Below are 10,298 nucleotides of genomic sequence, written 5' to 3' on the forward strand. Positions count from 1 at the left end.
GTATCCACCCACCTTGTTAGTACCTTTTTAAATTGAAGTAACTCATCCTGGCAGCTAGGTGGCTCTGAGGATGTAGCACTGGACTTGGAGTAGGAAGACCCAAGTTCAAATTTAGTCTTAGACACTTACTATCTGTGTGACCTCTGTTTGTCTTAATCCACTAGAGAAGAAAGTGACAAAACCACTCCAGAATGTTTGCAAAGAAAACCTACTAGAGAATACTGATATGCCCAGCTGCCTGTAATGTCCTCCTTTCACTCAACTCTTGCCTCAGCTCCAAGAAGCTATAACTATAGCACAATGGCCACATCCTGGTAAATCTTCTCCACAGGAAGGTAACTAACAGAACTCAAACAGTGAGTTGGTAGCTGGGGGTTTATCTACTCTAAACTCTAAACTCTTCCCCAGGCAGAATAGGCAGATGAGAACAATTCAATAAAGGTACAGTGGAACACTTAGAGCTCATCAGACAGTGAAGACACCAAGGCCATTCACTTCAGCCAAGATCATGGAGAGTCTTCCTGAATTTAATCCTGCCACTGGATTTAACTGACTCTGGAAGAGAGAATGAAGCCAAAGACTTTGAACAACACTGCCTCACTTAAATCGAACTCACTGGCATGTTAAGATATTACCCTTGTGATGTCCTTGGTCCTCTTCTATAAAAAGGATGAACCCAAATATTGATGTGCTATGGTCCAAGGGGTTACAAACAGTTGGACACAATAGAACGACTTCATTTCCTTATTTGTATAGTTACCCTTCTCCATCTCCTCTTCCTCCCAAACCTCCATGCAGCCCCACCTCCCATTTCACCCTCACCCCTACAATTTAAATTCTTTGATTGCAATGACTATCTTTGCCACTGATTTGTAGCTCCAACATTTAACACAGAGCTTAGCACCTAATTAGGCTTTAACAAATGCTTTTTTCATTAATTCATTCATTAATTCAGTTATTCATCAATTTCCTCTACTCTCACTGCTTCCACTTACTATATATACCCCCATTCAGTCCTCTAAACATTGATGAGAGAGAGACTTTGCATCTCCACCAAAATACTGAAACAATACTCTCTAAAATCATTAATGATATCAATAAATCCTAAGGTCATTTTGAAGGGATTCCTTGACTTATTCTCCTTCATCTATTTTTGTAGTGTTTTAGAACATGACCCACCAAATTCTTTAAAAAAAAAAAAGAAAACTTTCTTGCTATTACTTATTTCTTGATGCTCTCCCCCCACTCCCAGGCTTCTATAATAGTACCCTTTCATGCTGCCCCTACCCCTATAACTTAGTTCCTCCTTTGTCTTTTTTATAGACTCCCTATCTTCTCCCCAATTCTTACATGATGGGGTGTCCCTTAAGGCTCCCTTCTAAACTCTTCCTTGATGAGATTATCTACTCCTATAGAGTCAATTATCACCTGTAAGCATATGATTCTCAACTTATGTCAACAACAAAAAAAACAAAATAGTGGGGTTTTTTACTGTACTCTCAACATCTCTGAGGCAATTTATTATATGATTATAAAGGTGTGGTGTGCTACAGGAAAAAAAATAAAATCTGTAAAAACCTGCCTGTGTTCTTTCTGTATCTTGATCATGAACACCCTTGATACATGAGTACATCACTCCCATAACATTTTTATAGTGATAGGAATGTAGGTATATGTGTTATTAGTCAGTGATATATTCTCATTTACCTTTAGGATTAATTATATCATTTGTAAATTTTTACATCCTTTTTGTATCATTTTCCCTTTACATCCTCTCACTCAGTGACCTTATTAACTCTTAATTTTCATCTTGATGCTGATGACTCCTAGATCCATTTATCTAATTCTCCAAATATCTCTTTTGAATTCCAGTCTTGCACCCCTTGACTACCTATTGGACATTTATAATTGGCTATCCCATAGGTATATCAAACTTAAGACATCCAAAACAGAAGTCCTCTTCCTCACTCTTCTGAATTTTCCTGTTAACTCACCATCATCTTTCAGTTGCTCAGGTTTATAACATCCATGATTCTTTGATTCCATACTCTCTTATTCATCAGTTAACAGATCTTGATGTTTCTATCTTGACAATGCCTCAAGTATATTTTTTTCTCTTCATTTATGTCACCATCCTCATTCTTGTCTTTATCACTTTTAGCCTATTAATATAGCAATAGATTACTAATTGATCTCCCTGCATTGCTTTCCTCTCTTCAAACCATACTCTACACAGCTTCCAAAGGAATTTTTCTAAAATTAAGATCTGTCCATTTCACTCTCCTAACTGATAGACTCCAATGTTTATCACCTCTGGGCTAAAATTTAAATTCCAATGTTTAACTCTCTTTACCATTTGGCCCCAACTAACCTTTTCTAGCCTTAATTAGAAATTATTCCATTTTGCATATTTCATGAAGTCAAATTGATTTTTCATTATTCTTCATTCATAATACCCATCTCCTACCTCCATGTCTTTGCACTGGCCTTCCTACATGTCTAGAATATTTTTCTTTCTCATTCCATCTCTGAGAATCCCTAATTTCCAGTAAGACTCAGATCAAACTTTGCTCTTAAGATGAGATCGTCCTTGATCTATCCTAGCTGCTGTGGCCTTATCCCTAAAATTACTCTTTTCATCAGCATAAATGCAGTGGATCTAGACTCAAAAATCAATATAGGCCTACTTTGCTAAAGATACACTGACAAATTTATAACATTTTATGTTGACTTATGGTCTTCTTTCTAGTTTTGTCTATAAATGTTCATTAGATGATCCTACTTAATTACATTACACATTAAGTTTTCTATAGGTTCTTTTCCTCATTTTTCTGTTTTCTGATGGGATAACTAGTTTAATAATTTGGCCATGCTAATTTCCAATGTTCTATGAAAAAAATTGTATTTTCCACAATAGGTGTCATCTTTCTTTGGCTGCCATGTCTTTCTACTTGGCAAGAAAATAAAATCTACTTTTTGTGGCATTGCTCTTGCCTACCTTATTGTAGAAATTGATTTATATCAACTAATGTGCTCTAAGAAATTGTGAAAATCAGAATCAATATCTTTACTTTCATCAGTTCCTCATTTTTTTTAGAATCAACTATTATTAATCAACAATTAGCTAAAAGTTTGCTTTGGAGATGAAACTATTGTAAGCAGTGCCTTCTAATCATTCTTCCACACCAAATTTAGTGTTGATTTTGACCTTTGCTCTAACTAGTTGAAGGTCAGCTGACTACAGGCAGTTAATTCTGAAATGAGTCAGTTATAGGCAATTTCATTTTCTGAAATGTTGTTCAATAGCAGTGCCTTCTAATTCTCTCTTTTTGTATTTATGCTATATACAGCTCTTTACTTTTTAATTTCTTATGAAAAGTAAAAGAAAAATATGGAAAGATGCATTTTAACATTTTTATCTGACTCTATCAACTGTTAAACTGAAAACAGTGAAGATCAAGGTTGGTTGTAAGATCAAGTCAAGTTCTTCATTTTCTGCAACTGCTAAAATTCCAACACATCTAAAACTGAACTCACATTTTTGTCTTGCTATCCCTTTCCTGACTTCTTTATTTCAATAATCATACTATTTACCTACTAATGCTTTTTGGGATAGAGGGGGGATGAGATAGAGAGAGGAGGTAGGGTCACTTGGAAGTGAAATCATTTTAAAAAGAGCATCAGTAAACCATTTTACAAAATAAAAAAACTCCAACTTGTGATCACCTTCTCTAGACACCTTCCAACATGTGATGGCTCCCTCTTCAAATTTTTCATATCCATTTCATTGAACCTTTTATTTGCACTTACCTCACTTTCCTCTGTATTATAGTTATTTGTGTATTTGTCCTTTCCCCTGTTAGACTAAGTTCTCTAAAAGTAGAGCATTTTTAATTTATTTTGCATCCCCATCTCATAGCACAGTGGCTTGCTTACACTTAGTAGGTATTTAACATAGGTTTGTCCAATTGTATCAATTTAATCAAATGATTTATAAATAAAGGTCTTGGAGAAGAAAGTTGGGATTTACAGATAAATACATGCAAGAAGTGTATCCACACCAAGCCAGTAGAGTGAAATTTCAGTGTATTTTTAATAAAGAAAAGACTAACTAATTGGCATAAAATAAATATAAATAGTTTTTTAGTTAAAAATTTTTGGCTTTTCAATTAATTTTCACAAAGTAATACTCAACCTCATACAACTTGATGAGTTTAATAAGAAAGAGTTTTTCCATTTGCTAATTATTATACCTAGTATATTATACCAAGTATTATACCTAGGCTGCCATTGAATGTTTGCAACATTCAAATTTGACTTTCATTTGTACTTCAAAATGTTGTTATTTTAATTCCCTGTGACTTCTCTTTTTGGATATATATATATATATATATATATATATATCCCAAAAATCTACAAGGATGGGAAATGTGGAGGTGGCAGTATTGAAAAGAAGTAGTAGAGAGTCAATTATTATTACTATTTCATTGTCTATCCTTCTTCCTCTTCCCTATTCTGACTCCCAAAGAAGTTAGCCAAGGGCACATTTTTTCCACTACTTTTGCCCAGCGGAAAAAAATAGGTGGGGGCTCTAAAAGAATGGTGCCATGTCTGGGATCCTGCTGGTTCCCACCCTATTGAGACCCTGTCTCACCCACGCCAATGGCATTCTATAACCTTACTTCCAGAGTCTTTATTGTTCTTTTTTATATCTTGGAAAAATTGGGTGCTAGGAAGTAAGTACACCCCCGGGATCCTGGATTTATCCAATCAGTCCTTACTCAGCAGCTCCATGTCTCAATGACCCTGGCAGAATGACATAGGTCATATTTTCACATGGATGAACTGTTCTTGAACAATTTCTCCAGTGTCTGAGGCACAAACAGGCTTTTCTTCAATATCAGGCATGCATGTCTTCTCCGCCCCTTGCTTTTTAACAAACATATGTATTGTGGCCAGTAGAAGAGAAGACATTCCATTCCCCCCTTAATGTTTGAGTTTCTTCACCCCCTCCCCTTTTCCTTGCCCCCTTTTTTGCCTTTCTTTTTTGGTATCTCAGGATAACGATGAAGTGCAGGACCTATATTCACATCTGTTTTTCTTGGAGGTGTCCTCTCACTGTGAGCCTCCTCTGGGATAGGCTAGGATGATTGATTTATTTTTCCTACACTTGTTCCCATTTAGGAATGGGGAGAAGTAACATCATATATCATTTCCATCTGGGTACTTGAATAAACAGAGGCTATGCATTAATGTTTAGATCACACATAGGATTTAGAGATGGCAGAGGCCCCGCAAACCATTTAGTTCAATTCCCTCAGTTTTCAGATGATTTAATTGAGTCCAAGAGTCTAAGTAATTTTCTTAATACCACCCAGATAATAAATGTCAGAACCAAATTTGAACTTGGATCTTCTGTATCTGAGTATAATTTTTTCCTATCTCACATTGTTCTTTCTTCTCAGATATATAGACACCATTTAGGGTCATGCTTTTCCATAAAACTATGTATTTTGAGTCTGGGTCTATCTCAAAATGCATCATAGTTTACATACAGAGGAATACTAGTAAATATTTAACAATCATTAGTTGGGATGGGGGACATATGGGGAGATTATAGGCAACACACACTTTTAAGTTCAATTTGCATTATTAATATTTTCTCTGCCACTTTCTTAAGTCTGAATAACCAAGAAAGTCAATAACTCAAGTTTTGATTTTTAGCACTTGCCAATTTCAAGTGTATAAAAACACACTTGAAAATTTACAGTTGGTTTTTACAAGTCCAGGTAAATTGACTCTAACACTCCTACAAATAACTATAGAACTAATTTGACTTATTTTCAAAAAGAATCGTCAAATGAACCTCATTCCTATAAATCTTTTCATGAAACCAAAGCATTTTATTATATTTAGAAATGAGAAAGTGTAGCATAGTTGATAGAGTATTGACCTTGGAGTCAAAAAAGTCTGAGGTTAAATTCAGACTCTGTCACTTACTAGTTAGTTATATGATCCTGGGTAAATCACTTAAACTCAGTGGGCCCCCAGGCAAAACTCTAAGACAAAAAAAGAATCTTGGGTCCCTACTAGTAGAGAGGGTTCCACAAAAGAAGTTCTCCATTCTGACAAAATTATACCTCTTTTGTATAAACTCATCTTTCACAATTATAAGGAAGATGCAAAGAATACCCTGGAGAAAATGTCAAGATAGCAGTTCCTTTCGTCTCTTTGCTATTTTGTTGTACCTATTCTACTTTTTATTAATTAAAAATAAAATTAAGATGGGGGATTCCCATGTTATCCATGTTAGAAGTACAAGAGCAACTCACAAGATCCTCCTACTGATTGGCATAGGAACTTTGACTTGCTCCATTTCCAACTGGGCTAGTTCACTTCTTAAAAATCCTGGTTCTCCTCCCTCTTTCCTAAGCACTCATCATTTTGGTGCTGGACTTTGTTTGAGCACCTCATCATTGCAGTCCATTACAACTCCAAATTGCCATAGTCAAGAGATCTGGGATCAAAAGCAAAGGCTTATTGCACTCCACCTGACTCCCTGTTCCATTTCCATATAACATAAATCCATATAATTCACGGACATCTTTTCCTTGAAAGTTCTCTTTCAAGGAGAAATTCCTATGTGAAAAAATAAGTTCTTCATGTTGATACGAATTTCTCTGACAAAGCAGCAAACAAAAATCCCCATGACTTTATGATATTTCAATATAATGTTCATAAATTTTGACCATATTTTACTCCTGATATCACAGAATCACAGATTTCAGAGCTGGAAAGAGCATCACATCCCTAATACGAGAGAAATCCCTTCTATAAAATCCCAGGGCTTGAAGACTTCCTGTGATGCAAACATACCTACCTCCAAAAAGCAGCCTATTCCATTCACCTCCAGAATGAATGCTCCAATTTTCAGGAGTTTTTCTTCACATCAAACTTAAATCTGCCTCTCTGCATCTTCCACATTGCTCATGATTGTGTCCTTTGGGACCAAGTAGAACAGTCACATTCTGTGACTTCCCTTTAAATGTTATAGTTATTATTATAGAGTTTGGAAGTGATAGCAATGAGAGAGCACTTAGTCGTTTCCTTTCCCTTGACAAATGTGAAAACTATTATAAGATTACACATTTAAAGAACTGGAAATGTGAGCAACAGGTCCTGACAAGATGGTGAATTCCTCTCATAAGCCTGAATAATGGAGTAAAAAAGAAAAGAAAATTGAGTTTCATGTTCCTAGCTTAAGTACCTTTTCCCCACATCACATGAGCTAGAGAGGATGAGGAAGACATGAAAGGTTAGTTTCCTTAAAAGGCTAACAGGTGAAGTTGCTTTACTTTAATATGAGTGATTAAGGTTGTAAATTGGGTTCTGATCAGCGGACTCTTGTGACTAGATTATAATTCTCTAGAAACCAGTCAGTGGTGAATAAAGGGAGGGGTTCATTTGAATTAATAAAACATAGCCTGTGTGCTCCAACTCCTTGGTCTTGCTTGCTGGCTGTAATACCTGTAAAATTAACTCATGAATACCCATTTTCTCAAGATTGACATAAAATAAAGAATGAAATAAGAAAACTTTTGCCACATTAACTTAAATTAATTTAATTAAGTAATAATTAAAGTTCAAGATTCTTTTGGCTAGGTGGTCGTTCCTCTCAGGATAGAATCTCAGTGGCTAGCTAGTTTAACCCATACATGAAGGAATCAACATTATAACATACTAAATAAGTAGTTAACCTAACCTCCACATGAGACCCTTCAAGAAAGTAGAACCCTAGAGTTCTCAAGGCAGCCCATTTCCCTTTTAGGCCCCTATTATTGTTAGGAAGATTTTCCTGAAATATCGCCAAAAGTGGACTCTTTGAAACTTCTATACATTGTTTGCTGTTCTGCCCCCTCTTCCACGTGATAGCCCCTTAGATACTTGAACATAGGTATTAGGCACCCCCTGAGTCTTCTTTTATCTAGGCTAAATATTCCCAGTTCCTCCAACTAATCCTCATGAACTCAAGACTCTTTACTATGTTGATTATTTTCCTTTGGATGTTCATGTATTCAAAGATGATTAAGGTCATAGAGATGCTAAAGAACAAAAGCACTACTGGGATTCTGATCCTCTGACACCAAATATGATGTTCTTTCAACAATAGCATGCTGAAGATTGCTAATAGGTAGCATTTAGTCATTTTTTCCTATGGGCTAACCATCACCAGTTCCTTCAATTAATTTTCCTATATCATGGTTAATTTCCAATTCCCTGCCATCTCCATCTTTCCTCTTCTAAACTCACTCTAGTGTGTTAATATCCTTCCTAAACAGAAGCATCTATATCTGAATATGACATTTACATATGGTTTGGATGGGAAAGTGCATTCCAAGACTGGAAGTCAAACAAAGCAAAGTTACAGAGAAGGGAGTGTCATGGAAGACAGTTAAGAAAACTAATCTGTCTCAACTGTAGAGGAAGGGAATAAGAATATTATACTATATAATAAGGTTGGAAAAGTAAATTACTGCCAGGTTAGGAAGGGCTTTACAAGCCAAACAGAGCTGTTTATATCTCATCCTGTTAACAGAGAGTTACTAGAACATATTAAGTAGAGGAGTGACAGGGTTAGCTATATGCTTTTTTAAATAATTCATAGCTGTGGTGAAGATAAATTGGAGTAGGGAGAAACAAAGCAAAGAAATTAGTTATATGCCTGGGAAGTCCCTTATACATTTAGCCAGTTATTATCAGTAAGTTTTCTTATATCAAGTTTAAATCTTCCTCTTCTGCATCATCTACCCATTACTCCCTGCTTTGCCCTTTGGGGTCAAGAGAATAAGTTGCTTCTTGGACATCATTGTGTCTATTATAAGGCTACTTTGATATTTTATGGGCTATGTGCATATTCATATATACTTACACATATGATATAAGTATCATATGTAATACATAATACTATATATATATATATATACATATATATATATATGGTTTTTTTTAACCCTTACCTTCCATCTTGGAGTCAATACTTTGTATTGGCTCCAAGGCAGAAGAGTGGTAAGGGCTAGGCAATGGAGGTCAAGTGACTTGCCCAGGGTCACACAGCTGGGAAGTGGCTGAGGCCAGATTTGAACTTAGGACCTCCTGTCTCTAGGCCTGGCTCTCAATCCACTGAGCCACCCAGCTGCCCCCTTATACATACATACATACATACATACATACACGTATATATCAGTTATTTGGTCATTTCTAACTCTTTATGACCCCATAGACTATAACACACCAGCCCTCTATCCTCTACTATCTCCTGAAGTCTGTCCAATATGAATCTTAAAATTTCTCAGACTCTACTTCAGAAGATTTGATTAAGCTATTCCCCATTTTCTACAATGGAGGTACTTAGTCAGGAATGTATTGGGAACTTTAAAATTACTCCACCCTGCTCAGACAGTGCCTTAGGAGAAGATAAAGTTGTAAAATTCCTGATTGAACAATGAAAAGTCCCCAACTCATACTTATAGTGAAGCAAAAACCCTAATCTCGATGGTCTATTTTAGATCTAATATAAAAAGGTGATAAGTACCTATAAAGGTTAAATTAATCACTAAAAGGTCAAGCAACTTACAAAGGGCAAGCTTAGCAAAGAGATGTGAAATACTCAGAAGATATAATCTAATCAGAGAAGGTGATAACAAAATAAGATGTGAACTAAGAATGGATAGTCCTGGGGAATAGTGTCTACTGTGATTGGTAGATGTGAAAATTTAGGGGAGGTGGCATAAAATTCTCTTTAAAAGGATATCAGGAGTTCAGAGGAGGGTCTCTGACCTTAGTTGGAGTTTGGAGTTAGTTTGGAGGAGCTGGGTCTCTGAACTGAGTTCAGGAGTTGAGGATTTCAGTGAAGTACTGGAGTTTTGCTTTAGGACGATCTTGTGGTGAGTGATAAAAGACTGACTAGCCTCTCTTAAGCCTCAGGCCTAGGCCATTTGGCCTAGGCCCTTCCTACTATTTTCTTTCTCTCAAATATTAAATTCTCTCTCTCTCTCTCTCTCTCTCTCTCTCTCTCTCTCTCTCTCTCTCTCTCTCTCTCTCTCTCTCTCTCTCTCTCCCTTCTTTTAAATTCCTTCATTTGTATTAATTAAAATCTCCATAAAACCCAGCTGACTTGGGTATCTTCATATTTGGAAATTTTTCCTATGGCAACCACTTATTTTTTATTTAAATCAAGACACTAAACATTATCTTTACAGTTTGGGCAATTCACAGTCTTGAAACCCACATTTTCGCGG

General features: G+C 36.0%; 1 long non-coding RNA gene across 1 annotated transcript in view; it reads right to left on the minus strand.

The window, feature by feature from the left end:
* LOC103096600 (uncharacterized) overlaps window positions 1–10,000 on the minus strand; it is a 30,451-nt gene extending 20,451 nt beyond the window's left edge. Inside the window, exon 1 of the long non-coding RNA XR_459142.3 lies at window positions 6,881–10,000. This is a non-coding gene — a long non-coding RNA (uncharacterized LOC103096600). The remainder of the gene's footprint in view (window positions 1–6,880) is intronic.
* Between the last annotated feature and the right edge of the window lie 298 nt (window positions 10,001–10,298).

The sequence above is a fragment of the Monodelphis domestica genome, chromosome 1, assembly GCF_027887165.1.
Source record: "Monodelphis domestica isolate mMonDom1 chromosome 1, mMonDom1.pri, whole genome shotgun sequence".
In the NCBI taxonomy this organism is placed as follows: domain Eukaryota; kingdom Metazoa; phylum Chordata; class Mammalia; order Didelphimorphia; family Didelphidae; genus Monodelphis; species Monodelphis domestica.